Here is an 18,883-nt window from a genome sequence, read left to right on the forward strand (position 1 = left end):
AGGGATCATTTTTAATTAATTTGGTTTGGGGTTTTTAATATATATTATCATCCATAAAGCTATCAGTATTTCTCAACCTCTTTTTTAATGGCTGTTAAATGTAACTAATTTGTGGATCATATAGGATGATTCCTATTTTGATGAAGTTCTTCCATAGAAACGAGTTATTAAACAAACAAGACCAACATGGCCATTTAATATTGCCTTTGTGTCAGCGTATTTATTATGGAACAGTTTAAAAGGAAAAGTATGCACTGAAAAAGTTCAAAAGCAGTTTTCTCAGAGCTCAAGTTGGCTTTGCTTCAAGTATTCCCCAAAGACTAGCTTTTGGATAGAAGTGACTGCAAGTTGATTTTAATAAACTTCATTTTTATCTGTAATAACCCCAACAAAATTGGACACAATGGGGAAACACAGTTGTCATTGATTTCACGCTAGCAGATAGAATTTTGTGATGAAGAAGAATGAATTTTAAATCTTCCAAGAGAGATTGCTGGCATCATTTTTTGCATGTCAAACAGTCATGTACAGTACTTTGAAACTGTAAGTGGTATTCATTTTTATGGCGGAAATTTCTCCTTCATTTCTTTATTTATGGAGCATTGGATGGATATTACCAAGAGTTATTCTGGAAGATAAATTTTGCCACAAGCAAATTATAATTGTTAAAGTAGATCTGTTTAAAAATATTTATCAAATGATTCTCATGATGACAACTGATTTTACAAATACTCTTCAAAGAGAAAATGGTTCACATACTATATGCTTCAGTATAAGAAACATGTAGCAAACACAGAATTGCCACAACTAGAGATTATTTAGTCAACACAGAGGTATCACCATTATGCATAGGTTAAGGGCTGGTCCTGTTATTAAGCAAACAACCACCACAACAGCTGAGATAAAATATGCTGGACACCGATATCAACAGATTAAATATTAGCCAAGGTTGCTTAACCCATTACTAAATGTAATAATTATGTTGTTATCTATTGTTATTTCTCAACTAACCAAAACCACCTTTCAGAACAAGGCTCAAATTCTGTCACTCTATATTACCATATATTCTTCTTCTGTTGTTTCCTTTAATAATGGTTGCTGTTTACAGAAGAGGAGTCTTAGATCATTACTATGTGTGAAATGCAATTTAAAAAACTGCTACCCCTTTATCTTATAGCATGGTAGATAGAACTCAATTATTTTTAAAAAATCAAATTAATTTAAATCACATTTTTAACAAGGATTTGAATTTTTAAAAATCCAATTTGATTTAAATCAAATCCACTATGTCTTAGAGTCTTGCATGAATTGTTTACCATGTAGTCTCTGTATTCTAACTGTTATATCTGACAAAATGGACGTGTTCCACAAAAGCTTACATTAAAATATAGCAATTAGTATTTAAGCTGCCACATCTTCTTTTGCTTTTGGTTTCTTTCAAGTTTCTTGCTGAAATCAAACTGTGGGTTCACAGTGTAATGCAAGTGTATCAAAATTTGATATGTTTTGTTATTATTATTTTATGGCCAGAGAGGCAGAGAGATACTTTTACGATTTTCTGTTTCATATGCCAAAATATCTCGGTTGCCCTGGTATGCTCTGCATTTTGCACAGAACATGAAGGGGTGCCATTCGCTGCTTTGCCTTTGGCATTAAAAAAATATATTGGGCTACCTCATATGAGTCTGAACAGTCTAATCCCCTTTTCCTGAAACGAACACAGGGCTTTGTCCCTTCAGACCATTTCAGGTAGTGGAGCACTATTGTTAACTGACATGGATACAGGCCTATTTGTGACATTTTAGCTGAATTGTCTACTTTTGCAAAAAGAAGGAAGAAGACAAGGCCTCACACAAGGGGCAAAATAAAAGTAAGGCTATATTGCCTTATGGCAGAATGGGCAAACCCAGGCCCACAGGTCTCCTATGCCCCCCAAGACCTCACCCCATATGGAGAAGAAATGGTTAGTCACAGCCCAGGGGAGGTCAATTTTAGCCATTTAAATGCTTCTCTAAGTCACAGAGGCCTGTTTAAAACTCCCACCTAGTCTTTTAAAGGTGCCCACTTGCTGATATGCACTAAAACAAGGCTGTGATGTCTGAAATAGTCCTCAGAGGGCCAAACTGTGTTCCCTGGATGTTTCTGGGGGGGCATCCTTTGCTATTTTTTGCACAGAAAAAAAATCTTAGCAAAGGTAGTGTGGGGGCTGCAACATAATGATAGTTGTATAGGCCAAGAATGCCCCCCCCAGTTGTTCCAAAGTGGCTCCCACCTACCTTAATTGAAGAAGGTCTTCCAGAGGTACTACAAAAAGGCAGTGATCATTTTCATTAAAACAAAGTATGGTCGGCTTCTTCTTCCTCAGCGTACACAAGCAAACAGGAAGCTGCCATACACTCAGTCAGATCAGTACTTGTTGACACTGCCTGGCAGAGGCTGTCTAGAATTGCAGGCAGGATTCTTTCTATGTTGATCTGGATATGCCAGAGAGGGAAGCTGGAATCCTTTGCAGAATTTGGCCAGTGTAAATGGGAGGGGATTTTCTTTGAGTTTGGGCTCGAAAAGAATTTCCAAATGTCTTTGTATGCAAAACAGAGAAAAGTTTATATGTAATAAAAATTCAATGTCGTACCAAATGAAACCAGCAGATATGTATACTGTTAACTTCTCTGGATTGCTGCCTTTCCCCTTCATGGATTGCTGCCTTGTTGTGGAGAAGAGGATTGAGTAATTCAGAGAAGCTATGGGCTATGCGGTGTAGGGATACCCAAGGCGGACAGGTCATAGTGGAGAGTTCTGAATAAACACGATCCACCTGGAGCAGGAACTGGCAAGCCATTCCAGTATCTTTGCCAAGAAAACTCCACGGACAGAAACAAAAGGCTAAAAGATATGACAATGGCAGATGAGCCCCTCAGGTTGGAAGGCATCCGATGCTACTGAGGAAGAGTGGAGGACAAGTACAAGTAGTTAAAGAGCTAATGAAGCGAATAGGCTCAAGCCGAAAGGAGGCTCAGCTGTGGATGCGCCTGGAAGTGAAAGGAAAGTCCGATGCTGCAAAGAAAAATACTGCATAGGAACCTGGAAGGTAAGATCTATGAACCTTGGTAAGCTGCATGTAGTCAAACAGGAGATGGCAAGAATAAACATTGATATCCTGGGCATCAGTGAACTAAAATGGACGGGAATGGGCAAATTCAATTCAAACGATTATCATATCTACTACTGTGCGCAAGAATTCTGTAGAAGAAATGGAGTAGCCCTCATAGTCAACAAAAGAGTGGGAAAAGCTGTACTGGAATACAATCTCAAAAATGATAGAATGATTTCAATATGAATACAAGGCAGACCTTTCAACATCACAGTCATCCAAGTTTATGCACCAACCGCCCATGCTGAAGAGGCTGAAATTGACCAATTCTATGAAGACTTACAACACCTTCTAGAACTGACACCAAAGAAAAGTGTTCTTGTCATTATAGGGGACAGAAATGCTAAAGTAGGGAATAAGAGATAAAGGAACAGGTAAATTTGGCCTAGGAGTTCAAAATGAAGCAGGGCAAAGGCTAATAGAGTTTTGTCAAGAGAACAAGCTGGTCATCACAAACACTCTTTTCCAACAACACAAGAGGCAACTCTACACATGGACATCACCAGATGGGCAATACCAAAATCAGATTGATTATGTTCTCTGCAGCCAAAGATAGAAAAACTCTATACAGTCAGCAAAAAGAAGGCCTGGAGCTGATTGTGGCTCTGATCATCAGCTTCTTATAGCAAAACTGAAACTTAAACTGAAGAAAGTAGGAAAAACCATTGAGCTAGTCAGGTATAATTTAAACCAAATCCCTTATGAGTACACAGTGGAAGTGAAGAACAGATTTAAGGAACTAGATTTGGAGGACAGAGTGCCTGAAGAACTATGGATGGAGGCTCGTAGTATTGTACAGGAGGTAGCGACCAAAACCATCCCAAAGAAAAGGAAATGCAAGAAAGCAAAGTGGCTGTCCAACGAGGCCTTACAAATAGCAGAGAAGAGAAGGGAAACAAAATGCAAGTCTGTATATTGTCTTCCTGCTTATTTAACTTATATGCAGAATTCATCATGCAAAAGGCTGAACCGTAGGAATCTCAAGCCGGAATTAAGATTGCCGGAAGAAATATCAACAGCCTTAGATATGCAGATGATACCACTCTGATGGTAGAAAGCGAAGAGGAATTAAAGAACCTCTTAATGAGGGTGAAAGAGGAGATAGCAAAAAATGGTTTGTAGGTCAACATAAAAAAAACTAAGATCATGGCCACCGGACCCATCACCTCCTGGCAAACAGAAGGGGAAGATATGGAGTCAGTGACAGATTTTACTTTCTTGGGCTCCATGATCACTGCAGATGGTGACAGCAGCCACAAAATTAAAAGATGCTTGCTTCTTGGGAGGAAAGCGATGACAAACCTTGACAGCATCTTAAAAAGCAGAGACCTCACCTTGCCGACAAATGTCCGCATACTCAAAGCTATTGTTTTTCCAGTAGTGATGTATGGAAGTGAGAGCTGGACCATAAGGAAGGCTGACCGCCAAAGAACTGATGCTGTTCTGTTAAATTGTGATGCTGGACTCTTGAGAGTCCTCTGGACTGCAAGGAGATAAAACCTATCCATTCTGATGGAAAACAGAGGAGAACAGTGCTCACTGGAGGACAGCTGAGGCTTCAATACTTCGGCCATCTCATGAGAAGAGAAATCTCCCTGGAAAAGCCCCTGATGTTAGGAAAGTGTGAAGGCAAAATGAAAAGAGGACGACAGAGGACGAGATGGTTGGAGAGTGTCATCAAAGCGAACAACAGGAATTTGACCCAATTCCGGAAGGCAGTGGAAGACAGGAGGGCCTGGCGTGCTCTGGTCCATGGGGTCATGAAGAGTCAGATACAACTTAACGACTAAACACCAACAACAATCTTCTAAGCTGGCCTGTAGTAAACCAACCATTTCAGCTGCACTGCATTTCATTATCCTGGAGATACCTGAAAGGGATTAACAGCAATGACAGATAATTAAGGCATCTGTAACATCAAGCATATGTCTGTATAATGGAAGACTAAGAGATGTGGGGAAGGAGAACTTAGCATTCTCATATAAGGGCAAAATTTGTCTCTTAGGAACAGGTCTGTCTATGCTTGAGGAAACCCCATTTAAGGTAACAATACAGGTTAGGAATAAGAGAACTAGCTTAGCTAGAACTTTATTTTTCTAAGTGTGTACCTTCTTTGAGATTATCTGAGATTTGCTTCATAACTTGCTGTGACCATGTGCTATTTTACTAAGAATCTTTTCGAGTAATTCTCAAGTTTTTAATTTTTTGTTACCATTCCATCCTCTTTTTTGCTCCTTTCTTTTTAAAAATAGATAAAATCCTATCCATGTGTTGGCTAGATTTTAAAGGCAGAGGAAATCTAGGTTCTATTTTTTAGTGTCTCACCATAGGATACTGTGGCAATTTGTTTCGATGGGGAAGTGGCTGCTTTTGTGTGTGTGTGTGTGTGTGTGTGTGTGTGTGTGTGTGTGTGTGTGTGTGTGTGTGTGTGTGTGTGTGTGTGTGTGTGTGTGTGTGTGTGTGTGTGTGTGTGTGTGTTTTGAGAAAACTTCCTGGAAAGCATTGATCAAAGGAGCTGGACTATCTGGGAGTAAAAAAGAAGATTTTGTTCTCTGATTGAGCTCAATGGGATCTCTCCTCCTGTAGCCTCTTGAATGCCCCAACAAGGTGCATGGCAGTACTGTAGTACTGAGCAGGTAACAGGGCAACAGCCAGAGATCAGAAGAGACAGATGTTAACTAAACAAGTTCTGACTTCTTTCATGTTACCTTAGTTGGAAAGTTTACTCCTAGTTCAGCAAATCCTGTTCCTTTACATATTACTATGTCTCATTCTGTGGAGCAAAGTATAGAAGAGGGAAGCATCATCAGTGTGGCTGGAGTTGGTGGGATTCATGGTAGGTCTGCATGCATGCATGTGCATCTTCTGTTGGGCAAGGACAATTTTACTATTATATAACATAAATGTTAACATTTTCCAGTTGTAAGGCTGAATGGTGCATCCATTTTTAAGTCAGGAGACAAAAGATATTTAAAGTCTGGGAAAAACTGCACCATTTCAGCATAATACATATATAGCAACTTGAATGCTTTGTTTTGTTAAGAGACAATCTTCAAATTAAAAAAAAAGGTGACAAAAATATTACACACAAAAAATAGGCTGCATTTCCTTTAAAAAAAAAAGTGCTGCAGATAATTAGTTTCCCTAATTTTAAACACATTTTTATTTCATAAGTCATGAAGAATCTTTATCCATCGGTGCTTCAGCTGTTCTCATACCAGCTGCTTCTGGCATTTGTTTTAGGATGCCAAACCAAACATCAATCTCCCATTCTACAAAGGTTTCTCCTTTGGCTGATGACATATTTCTGACACTTTCACAATCTTTCAAAATCTTCTCTGGATTTGGCAGTAAAGGATCATTGAAAACACCATACCAAGAGCCTGGAAAAGAAAGATGTTTATGGTATTATTTGGCAGCTTCAGATATCCTCCACAAACAGTCAATGCACAGCAAGAAGATTTCATTTGCAAACCTCTTGGATTTACGTGCAGATGAATTCTGCTATGCTGAAGTTCTTTTCCAAAGTAATTTTAGAAGCATGACTCATAAATAGTGAGGTTTTAATTAAACCCATATATACCACACTATGTGGAACTTGCATTTATTCTAAAAGATGGATTACTTTAAGGGTGAAGAAAGCATCTCATTCTTTGTGTTGCTTCTCTAAACTGTATACTGGTGCCTCTCTCTCTCTCTCTCTCTCTCTCTCTCTCTCTGTGTGTGTGTGTGTGTGTGTGTGTGTGTGTGAGAGAGAGAGAGAGAGAAATTTTGCAGCAGTTGGAAAAGGATTTTCATTCTTCTCTGTTAAACATAGAACTATTCCGTGATGGAAATCACTGAGTTCATCAGAAAGGAATCGTGACATTAGACAAAAAATGGCTTTCCTGAACTTTTGTGTAACTGTTATAATCATGGAAAAACCCATTGCTCTGAGTTTATTGGTTTATTTTATCGTTGTTTTTAACATAACTGCACCAGAAAGAGTTAATTTACATATGTGTTAGATGAAGCAACATTTTAATTAAGTGCTATGTGGAAAATAATTTTTAAGCAATTAGTATTATTCAATGAGCTATAATGGCACAGACAGTTCTAAAGGTATGAAAGAAATACATTCTTTTTAGAAGAAAGGGATGTATCCATGGAAGCTCACACTGAAATATAACAGTCTCTAAGGTGGCTCTATTTTTTTCCCCCACTGCTTTTGTCTGGATATTCTTGGCACCAGATGCAGATTTTTGTGGATTTTTGTCTGCAAGTCTATAGCTAACAGTCAAGGCAAAGGATAGTTGAATCTACCTGATTTAAGAGAGAACAGCAGCAGAAAAAAACAAAGCAAAGTTTGTAGTCCTGAGTACCAGACTTTTACATTTAAATGAAATACTCTTTAAAGAAATTTTGATAGGATGGAGTCAAAAGTATTAAGATGCCAAATAATCTACAGTCTGAAATTCAATACTTAGAATTGAGCCGGTGATCTGATCCATTGGTATCAAACACTGACCATGAGCAGAGTTTTGGCTGCAATGCTACAGTGCCACGAGGTTCCTATACATATTTACTTATATACTAATACCACTAATTTGAAGCCCTCCTGCAGGTGCACCTCCAAATGACAGTAGAAGGGTGGTTACAAATGACAGGGCCCTTGCAGTGATATAAGAAGTAAATAAAACATTTCTGTAAATTTCTGAAATGAAGAATTTGCCTCAGTTTTGCTGTTGCTCTGTTCATGTCCCTTGACTAGAGATGGTGGTATTTGTATTTGTATATGAATACCCCTGCACAGGTGGACATAATGAGGGTCCAGTCCCCTGGGGCCGGACTGTCCACTCACCTGTTCGCTGCTGCAGCCGGTTCTCCCTCCCTTCCAATAGCTCCGGAGCTCATGGGCAACTAGCCACTTCTGGCAGAAAGAGGGAAGGCAAGCCTCCCTACCAGGCTAATGAGTGGCTAGTTGACCATGAGCTCTGGAGCGATTGGAAGGGAGCACGGAGCTGGCTGCAGCAGCGGACAGATGAGTGGATGGTCAAATACGAATACCCCCATCTCTACCCATGACTTCTTCTTTTGTGCTGTGTTTATCAAACTGGAAGTTTGTCATTGTTGCACAGACCTAAAAAGCTTTAGGGCCAGTATCTTGTTCCGAGTTCCAACTAGAGTAGACCCACTGACTTAATGGGATTTACAGAAGTGCTGACTTATTATTCAGTAATTAATTCAGTAGGCTTACTCTTAGTTGGGACTAGCAACAGGATAAGAGCTAGGTGCTTTGAGAAGTAAAACAAGAAGGCTTGGAGCAAAAGACTATGTTACCACAGCATTTCACAAAGCCACCTAGATACGTGTTGCTATTATGGAAGATGCTTTTTCCACAAGTAGCACATTTTTATCAACATATTTTTATCAGGCATTTTAAATATGTTTATTTATTTATTTATTTATTTATTTATTTATTTATTTAATTTTATTTTATTTTATTTTATTTTATTTTATTTCTATCCCGCCTATCTGGTCATACTAGACCACTCTAGGCGGCTTACAATGTTTTAACATGCTTTAAGAAACAATTTTTATTTATTTATTTATTGGACTTATATACCGCCCCATAGCGCTACAAGCACTCTCCGGGCGGTTTACAATTTAATTATACAGGCTACACATTGCCCCCCCCCAGCAAGCTGGGTACTCATTTTACCGACCTTGGAAGGATAGAAGGCTGAGTCAACCTTGAGCCGGCTACCTGGGATTTGAACCCCAGGTCGTGAGCACAGTTTTAGCTGCAGTACAGCATTTTAACCACTGCGCCATGAGGCTCATTGTTTTAAATGTTTTAAATATTCTGTTTAATCTTATTTTTAATGCAAACTGCTTAATTTATTGTGATTTTAAATACATGTAGTTTTTCAGTTGTTAAATGCCATCGTGTATCTCTTTATTGAGAGAAAGGTGGGGTATAAATTGAATAAATAAATAAGAAATAGGTGTAGAAAGAATATAATTGTCCACAGAGTCAGTGTTGCACATTGTATTTGATAGACTCCTCTTTCTCAGAAGAAAGTGATATGGAACTCAGAACAATGTCAGAATTTCAACAGATTATTTAAAGGGGGGATATAAATAATTCACAAGTATACACACATACACAAAATATGTTACTTAATCTAACAATGATTGGCTCAATATAAAACTAGTATTGTATAGCAGACAGAAAGCTCTAGCAAGACTTAGATACGTTCACATCCCTGCTTAGCTGTGAAGCTGACTAGTAGAGACACAACAGACAGCTATAATAGTTTATAATACCTCAAGGAATGCTAGTCCGAATGCTAGCCCCATAACTATTACCATATTCTCCTTGAAGAATTTAACTAGGATATCTCTACAAAACTGAAAGAGAGAAAAGACAAAATTAATAAATTAATAAAAATCCTAATAACTCATGACTTCAAAGGTGAACATGGGGAATGGGAATGACCTAAACTGGTGGAATCATGCAACTACTTGCAGGATAGACTATTTGGATTTGGTACCAAAAGGGAAAGCCAGAACTCTGCAACTAAATATTTTTCTAGAAATGTAGTTTAAGATTTGGAAATCTTCTGTCATCATAGCAATTTGATAGAACAAAAGAAGATTATCACTTGTCTAGACTAGAATTGATTTAACAGAACTGGTTACAGACTGAATCTGGTCTCACAGGAAGGATCCTGTCGATGAGGTGGTGTCATGTCGGGGGGCGATCAGGTCCCTACAAGCAGGATCCTGCTTGCCAGTTGAACTGCTGCTGTCATTAATAAGGTTGTAGCCTTTTTATTCCTCTTATGGTATGTGTCAGTTATTTAAGGGATGACGGGTTGTTTAGTAGTAGGCCTACAAATCTGACTCTTACCCTTTTGGTGACGTGTTTGGGAAAGATAATAGAGCAAACCTATACTCCTCTGTAATTTGAGATGATACTATGAAAATTCAAGCAGTGCCTTGTTCCCTCTGTGGAAACGGTAAGAAACAATATAATTCTTTTTACCTGTACATATATAGACTTTTCACAGAAAGATGTGTCTTGGTCTTCCGGGGCACAAGTACAACCTTCATTTGGTCCCCAGTCAGCTTGCCCTTTCACTAAACCACAACATTTGTGCTGAAAGAGAGAAAATAAAAAAGGAGACAGTGAGTGTTCATGACTAGAGATGGGCATGAATCAGAAAAATGGTGATTGATTTTGATTCATGAATCATTAAGGTTGATGAATCACGTATTACAAATTTATTTTTTTCCTGACGAATCAATCGACTAGTCAATTTGTTTTAACTTTAAAACCCTATATAACGGCTCTCAAATCACCTAGAGACTCCAAATTTGCAAGAAATATTCCCCTGACTCTCCCCTACAAGCCCTGCATGTTTGGTGAAGTTTGAGTTTCAGACGTCCAAGTTATACTCCCACTACGTGAGTCCCGTTAAGAAAGTGCCCTTTGGCAGCTGGCTTGGGGAAATCCAATCTTCACAATACTTGGAGGGATTGTAGAGGGGTGTCGGAGGAAGCTTCTCTGTGAAACTGGTGCCTCAGGTGCTTTGGGGGTCATTTTACAGGGTTTCTAAGTAAAAAAAAAAAAAGACAAATCAATTCATCAATTTGTCAGAAAAAATAATAAATTTGTAACTTGTGATTCGTCAGTCTTAATAAATCACAAATCAAAATAAATCACCATTTTTCTGATTCATGCCCATCCCTACTCCCTAGCTACCTAATCAGTTACATAAGCACAAGAATCTCAAACCTCACTCATGAGGTTTATGAAATTTCTCTTTCAAAATGCTTTGCAAAGAAATCTCTCTTTTTTAAAATCACATTGATTGAGAATGGGAGAATATTTTGGCACATTAGTTTGTAACATTTTACTTTAACCATTTTTCTATAACATTAACTAGTATTATTTATTTCAAGAAGAAAAGGGCACAGTACGGCTATTACAGAACATTTAATGTGGCCATAACAGATTATTTATGCATGGGTCTGAAGGTAGGTCTTTATAAAGTTTAGTTGGTTATGAAGTAGAAGACAGCAGAAGTTGCTGGATCTATATTTTCATTCAACATCAGCATATATTTCATGTTATAAATAAACATAACATTATTATTCCTGCAGGCAGATTATTTAATTTCTTTGTACTGTGTTTCCTCAAAAATAAGACAGGGTCTTATATTAATTTTTGCTCCCCCCACCCCAAAAAAACCCCCCACACATTAGGATTTATTTTCAGGATTTTTTTTTTCATGTACAACAACCTACATTTATTTAAATACAGTCATGTCATCTTCTGGTTGCTGCACGATGGTGAAGGGCAGGGTTTCACTTAACTGGGGCTTATTTCTGGGGTAGGGCTTATATTACGAGCATCCTGAAAAATCATACGAGGGTCTATTTTCAGGTTAGGTCTTATTTTCGGGAAAACAGGGTATTCACCATGGAATATAAAAATATTACACCAGCTGAGTATCACTTGCATTCACTGAAACAGATTCTGCATTTTGCCAGATGGTTATAAGATAAACAGGCAGCTTTTTAAAAAGTAGTTTCCATGTCCGTTTTAGAACACATAATTTTGTTTCCCTTTTCAGTTTCTCAAGAGTTATTGCACTGAGTTTTACCTGGTGAGGGACACATGTCCATGACAGGAATTTACAGGACATATTGAACAATCCCAAACATTAAAGACATTTCAAAATTCCTAACTGTATGGTAATGACAACCCATCCTCTATCCTTTGCCTGCCTAGAATGTAATATTTTAAAAACCTATTAAGATTATTGTGAAACACATCTTAATAGAACCTTACTTTTATCAAACTCACTGTGTTCTTAATTTGTTGTGGTTGTCTTTCCAACAGAAAGTAACCAACAGACATGTAACAAATAGTTCAACTAAATGGAATTTTGTAGGCCTGCTTTTTCACATTGTCATGAAAAGAAAGTATTTTACTTACACACAAAAAACAAAATTGAAATGTTTTGGGTACCATGTCAACAAGAAGCCAAATAATAGTAATTTCCTCCATTAGCTAAAGCAGATGCTTGAATAAGCTCCACAAGGTTCTGTGTGTGTTTCAAAGCTATCTGAGTGGGTACTTATTAGTGTAGAGAATTCTTTCTTTATAAAAGCATGTGCTTAAACACATATTTCTTTTACCTCTAAAGCTGAATAATGGAATTCTCTTCAGGGGCAGAAATAAAGAATATTCCAGCTTGACAACAAGAATGTGATCCATTATTCCTCCAGATGCTTCCCCCAACCAAGCTTCTGCATGTATGCAGTCACCTTGAAAATGAACCCCATGCCTACCCAATGACCAACAATAGAACAAAGGCAAGCTTATTTTCAACTTCTTAATCTGCAAAACCTTATGGTTAAAAAAAGAGAGAGAGAAAATATCCTTTATCTCTTTTCTTCTAAATGCAGAGCTGGTGCCTTGTCTGTTTCTTACCTAATTCATGTACAGTACAAACAAATCTGGGCAATTTTAAAATGGAGTCAACATAACAGATAAACCTACATTTGGAGATGCAATTTTGACTAGCTTTAATTGACCAAGCCTTGTTCAATCTTCAATAGTAAAATGTAAATTGTCACTAGGACAGTACATTTTGGCTAAAATTGGCTACATTCATATTTCTAGTGTGATAAACCCAGCCCTTTCTTACATCAGACATGTTGACAGTGTTTGGCCAGGAGCAACATGACTCCTTGCCACCTGTCATCACAAGCTAGCCACACATGTTGGATGTTCCTGTTTCCCATCACTGTACAGGGATTTGACAGAGGTTCAAAAGAGGCAATACAATTATGTCATCAGAAGCATTAGAATGCCTTTAAAGTGTTAAGTTCATCTGATCATCCTAATATGAGATTTCTCAATTTCACAATTTGTTAATTCACTTGCTTTTGTTGTGTGATTAGTTACTGGCAGGCAAACACAGGCTTCATTTGCAAGTGTAATTTCTTGGTCAAGAAGGTATCCTAGAAGTTTCTCTGGTGGGAAAACATTTTCTCACATTCTAATTTGGAAGATGTTATCTTGTCTATTTCGGCCCTTTGAACAGGACAGAGTGACAATTCTGAAGCACCAAGTGCACTAATTAAATACTGCACTTTTATGAACTGAAATCCTAGGCATGCACAGACATAGGAGTTACACAATTTTGCTCTGCTGGAATGCAGACAGACAACCTATAGCCCTTCAGATATTGTTGAACTACAAGTCGCATTACAGATCATGTATATAGGATTGATGGGCATTGCAGTGCAACCACAGCTAGAGACGATGTTGCCCACTCCTCCCCCAATGCCCCATATAAATGCCACTATATAAGAACTTCAGTCTCCTCCTTCCTTTTAAAGACAGTAATTGACCTCAGTGCCTTGTGAAAAAGGTGGGTGAGGAGTCTAAACATAACCAACTGTAGGATTGTGAACTGTCCAGGTGGTAGGAGTTAGAGTGCCTGTACTTTTGTATCTTTATCTGCAAAATCAGCTAGTGCAATTTACCATGATTGCCTGCTAATATCTGAACATGATTAGACAATACAGTAATAAACGTTTACTTCGTGGGAATACCTCATACCTCATCTGAACACCCACATGAAATGACTTGGTTTTTAATACAGAAATTATATTTTAATCATTTTGTATTTAACCCAGCATTTTGGAGAATGTACATATTTGTATTTGTACTTTTTAATCTGCTAGTATTATATCTGTTCAGCTGGCACCATGCTTGTGTATATATTATTATTTGTACTTAGGTTTTAAATTAGTGGAAGTTGAATGACCGAAGTGGTCAAAAGAATAAAGGCTGCTCACTTTTATGTGATGAGCTAATGTGGGGGCTAATCTGGGGGCTAATGGTGGAAAATTTGTCAGCCATATCCCTGTACCACAGGAAGCGTTGTAGTGGCCTGCATAGGTTTCTGTAAATGATTATTCAGGATATAGAACTCAACTTTCTGGCACAGAAGTGTTGGGTTATTATTTTTAAGAACAAGAATATGCAGCCTTGACAGTATTTCTTTTTCTTAATGATGAGACACTAGGGTACATGTTTCCAGATAACATACTTGTTCTGATCTTTTGAAATAAATAGAATTTAAGAAATAAATTAACTTGCATTAATCTCAAATTTGCGAAAAATGGCCTGAAACTCTCGATCCATTTGTGCAGAACCTGATAACTTTGCAGCGTTTTCAGCAAAGGTTTTGTCCAGTGTTTCTTCAATCTGGAATGGAACAAACAAGATAAATCAGTGTTTTTAATCTAAGTTCTGTCAAACATAACTGATCAAAGAAGAACAGAAGAGTCCAGTACCTGAGGTTTAAAGAGCGCTCCCAAAATGCCTGCTACAATCTGGAGAAGCAGGATTGCTAGGAGTCCAATGAAAAACTGATGGAAGAAAAAGAATGAAAAATGAATAATCTAAGTCCGAGGTGGAATTACTACTGTTGATTTGGCCATATACTGTATATTTAGGACTGGACATTCAGAAGGCAGAGATTTTCATACGATAGTGACAACATGCAAAGGAGAACTGCCATTCTTCTTTTGTACATATTCAATAGTTGTGTAAAAGGGAAGAGTCTGTAAAATGTAGCCATCCATGCAAGGGTCAGAAAAATGGCATCAGCTGTGGCCCTCCAGATCTTGGACAGCAACTCCCATTAGATCTCTGTTACACACTCAATTTGCAGTGACAACATGTGGCAACATCTGGAGGAGCACATATTCTCACATGTTCCCTATTTCTACTGTACAGTCTTGTGCAGCAAAGCTGCATTTTCTCATGGTAGTCATATTATGACAGTGGACACTCTTCAAATCCTCATGAGAATTATGTATTGCTTTCCATCCATCATCCTGATAAACTGCTACTCCAGTGGCATGTGGCTGTGTGCATTGCCACCTGTGATGCAATTGGATAGTAGGTTAAGCTAGACCATGGGCATTTTAATAACTAAAAGCTAAGCACTGCTCTTTCCCCTGAAATATACTCCCTCCTTAACAACTACTGGGTCCCTTTTGGGGAGAAAGGCAGGGTAACAGTAAGTAAGTAAGTAAGTAAGTAAGTAAGTAAGTAAGTAAGTAAGTAAGTAAGTAAGTAAGTAAGTAAGTAAATAAATAAATAAATAAATAAATAAATAAATAAATAAATAAATAAATATTCCTATCCAGTCTGAAATCATAATCAGATTAAACCTATTGCAATTTATGGGATGTGTTAGTTGCAACTAGCATACAGAACTACTTCTGTGTATTCGGTACCTCGGAAACTCTGTAAAGGTTTGCCATAAGTAGGAATTTACTTGATGGCATGAATTTTTGATTATTATTCAAAACTATTCAAAAATACCAGGCTAATAATAATAATAATAATAATAATAATAATAATAATAATAATAATAATAATAATAATAATAATAATAATAATAATAATAATAATAATAATAATAATAATAACAACAACAACAACAACAACAACAACAACAACAATAACTACTACTACTACTACTACTATTACTATTACTATTACTATTACTATTATTCATTGGATAAATGGAGTGTATAACTTGTACACATAAGAATACATGTGCTGTGATGTGCACATGCAAAGGTTGTGTCCAGATACAGCTCTTAATCAGAAGAGTGGAGCTAGCGGTTGTATCACCAATTTCACCTCCATGTGTTCATTTCTAGTCAGGACTGTGTCATTAAAGAGCAAATAGATCTAACTTTATCCTGCCTAACTCCAAGCTGACTGGGAGGATATATGTGTAGGATTTGGTGAAGAATGTCTGAATCCCCCATATTCTTCCCAAATCCAGCTTTTTTGACAAGCAGATTTTTGTTAGCCTGACTAATTTTTCTCTACTTCAAAGTTTGTGGGGATTGGTGTAGACATCAACTGCAATTCTCATTTACCTACTGTAATGTGAGCTCCTATGGGGGGACTAAAATCTGTTCTACTCCAAACCTTTCATTCATTTAAGCATGGTAAACTGCTGGCAGAGAAAGAGGTTGGATGACCATGTACTAAACAGTTGGTGACCTTGGAAAATAAATCTTGTGTGATTCATAGGTGACAAAACTATTCAGTAACACTCATCTCCTATAATCCATGGCCACTTAAAAGGAACAACTATGCATGCCTTTTGGGATTGAAAAAAAAAGTCACTGCATTGCATGGTGTTAGAAAAAGCAGGGGGGCTCAGACTTACAGCAAAGTAGAATGCTGTCTAAAGATGTAATGGAATGTGCTGAATACTTCTAATTTTCATACCTTTCATAGTGTGCTTTATGATTAGTAATCATCTTTGATAGTAAGTATGATTTCTCAATTATAAAAATCTGTTTGGATCACATATCTGAACACTGAGTATTTCAGCTTTTAATGACAAACTATCTGTAATACACAGTTGGATTCTCAAACTGGGAATGAAACTAGTCATAGTGAAGGGGAAGAGTTATGGAAAAGCCTAAATAAATAATAGAAACCTACACAGCAGCCTTTTTTTTATTCAAAGAAGAGCCATTCTGTTTTACTCAAGTTTATTTGCTGCTGTAGCCTCCAATCTCATGTTTTCTTTATTTATCAGACGTTCACAGAGCAAATGTTCCTGTTCTTGCCTCTTGCTTTGGGACACTCAGAAACTGCTAATAAAATGTTTCACTAAAATGTAGTGAATTCCTGTGAACCAATACATGAATAACAGTACATGATTTCACGACTCTGGATGTTGGCTAAGAAAGATTAAAATAGAGTTGCAATGCTGAAACTTTACCAGGAGGAGCATGCACTCGCTTTCCTGAACGGCACCACAGCAACCCAGGAAACCAAGCACCATTATAATGCAACCCACAGCAATAAGGAGCTCAATGACAGCAAACAGGCTTCTGTCTATGTTGAATTCCTGTGGAGACAAAGATAAAAGACCTGAGATACAAACAACAAAAGAATCAATGCAGAAAGGGTTTTTTTAAAAATGTGGGGTTAAAAAGTAACCAATTCATTCCACTTGTTTGTTAAAAATCATAATCATCAAGAAGATCTCTGGCACCGTTCAAGCATGAACTAATATATAAGCTGCTTGAATAATTTAGTGAGATGAAGCACTTTGTCGGGAGTTCATTTTCTCAAGTGTACCTTGTAGGACAGAGATCATCAACCCCTGGGCCACTGCCTGGTGCTGGTCCATGGCCTGAGCCCAACTGGGCCGTGAAGACAGACCTCCCACACCCACCCCGCATGCACTCACCCCCGCAAAGGTGGCAGAATTGGAAGTGGCGGTGGAGGGGGGAATCCTGCATCAAGACCCCACTTGACCCCCAGAGGACCCTTTGCAATCTGTTGCTTCGCTCCCCCCAAACTCTTAGCCCCTCCAAAAGTTACCGCACCAGAAGGAACACTTTCTCTATCCACGCCCAGTAAAAAATACCTGCGGGACCAGTTCTGCCCAGCAACCCTTGATGCCAATGTCAAGCTTTCCTCCCATTGGTCCTTTATTTACCCACCGGCCAATCCTGAATTCATAAAAGGAACTCCGGTCCAAAGGGCGATCCTAGGAAATGATGGGGGGTTGGGCGCCCACATTGGGGATTCTGCTCCGGCTGTAGCCCGGGTCCTACTTCCTCCCCCCCTGAATCCCACCCCCTGCCTGCAGGATTCCTGCAATCTCTCCTCCCTCTTCGTCTCCAAGGGGGAAATGGCTTTTAAGAATGGAGAATTCAGAGATTGGCTGAGGGGGAAAACCATCTGGCCAATGGAGGGAAAGCCATGCGGGTGTCATCAGGGGTTGCCAGACAGAACAGCCCCGGGTTGCCCCAGGTAGAAAGCAAAAGTCTGGAGGTTCAGAGGGTAGTGCTCCACCTTGCGACTTTCCCCAGGGGAAGATTCGGGCACACTCCTGCAGGAGAATGCTGTGTGCTCGCAGACTTGCGACTCTCTTCCATTGGGGAGCAGCTCTCCTGCTGCTGGGGGGCTGCCTCGTTGGACGGGGCGAGTACCTGGATGAGCTAGATTTCCGCCCCCTCACCGGTTCATTTCTTTGGGGTGGGGCAGTCTAACGGGCACCTCGGGGTCCTTTGGTGTGCCTCCAGATGTGCACCCTGGAAATCCACTCCTTTTCTTTCTTAGCTTGCACGGCTAGTGGCAGGGGGGAAGAGAGTTGGAGGGAAGCAACTTGGAAGAAGGTGCGACCAGCCACAGAATTCCCCCCCCCCATTGCGCACATAGTTGCGCAATTCCGGGACTGGTCATGAGAACTGAGGGCCGGGTTTCCAACTTTGCAGGGGTCAGGTTGCAGCAGTAGGCGACTTATGCACACCTCTGCAAGGCCAAGGGTCTCCTGGAAGTTCTGAAAAGAAAATGTTTGAGCAAGGACAGGAAGCATTTGATCAGCATCAACTTGCAGTGGATATAAAAATTTAACATTAAAGTTTACATGTTAACATGTCAAGAGTTTGTGATGTAAAAAATGATACAAGATTTTTCAGAACTTTTTCCACCTTTAAAGAGACCTATGAACTGTACCTCTCAGTTGAACAACAAACAAATCTTTTAGGTGGAGGGAAGTAAAAATAAACAACTGAAATAATGTTGTTGCATATGTGTGCACACCCTTAAACTAATACTTTGTCAAAGCACCTTTTGATTTTATTACAGCACTCAGCCTTTTGGGGTTT

At 38.7% G+C, this 18,883-nt stretch overlaps 1 non-coding gene across 1 annotated transcript; it reads right to left on the reverse strand.

The window, feature by feature from the left end:
* Positions 1 to 857: 857 nt before the first annotated feature.
* Positions 858 to 17,104, reverse strand: LOC110075141 (uncharacterized). The gene is made up of 5 exons (XR_013537078.1): positions 16,984 to 17,104; positions 14,516 to 14,590; positions 10,182 to 14,426; positions 9,461 to 9,544; positions 858 to 6,534 (listed from the first exon to the last, which is right to left on the reverse strand). It is a non-coding gene; the product is annotated as an uncharacterized LOC110075141 (transcript).
* Between the last annotated feature and the right edge of the window lie 1,779 nt (positions 17,105 to 18,883).

This window comes from Pogona vitticeps, chromosome 5 (genome assembly GCF_051106095.1).
Source record: "Pogona vitticeps strain Pit_001003342236 chromosome 5, PviZW2.1, whole genome shotgun sequence".
In the NCBI taxonomy this organism is placed as follows: Eukaryota; Metazoa; Chordata; class Lepidosauria; order Squamata; family Agamidae; genus Pogona; species Pogona vitticeps.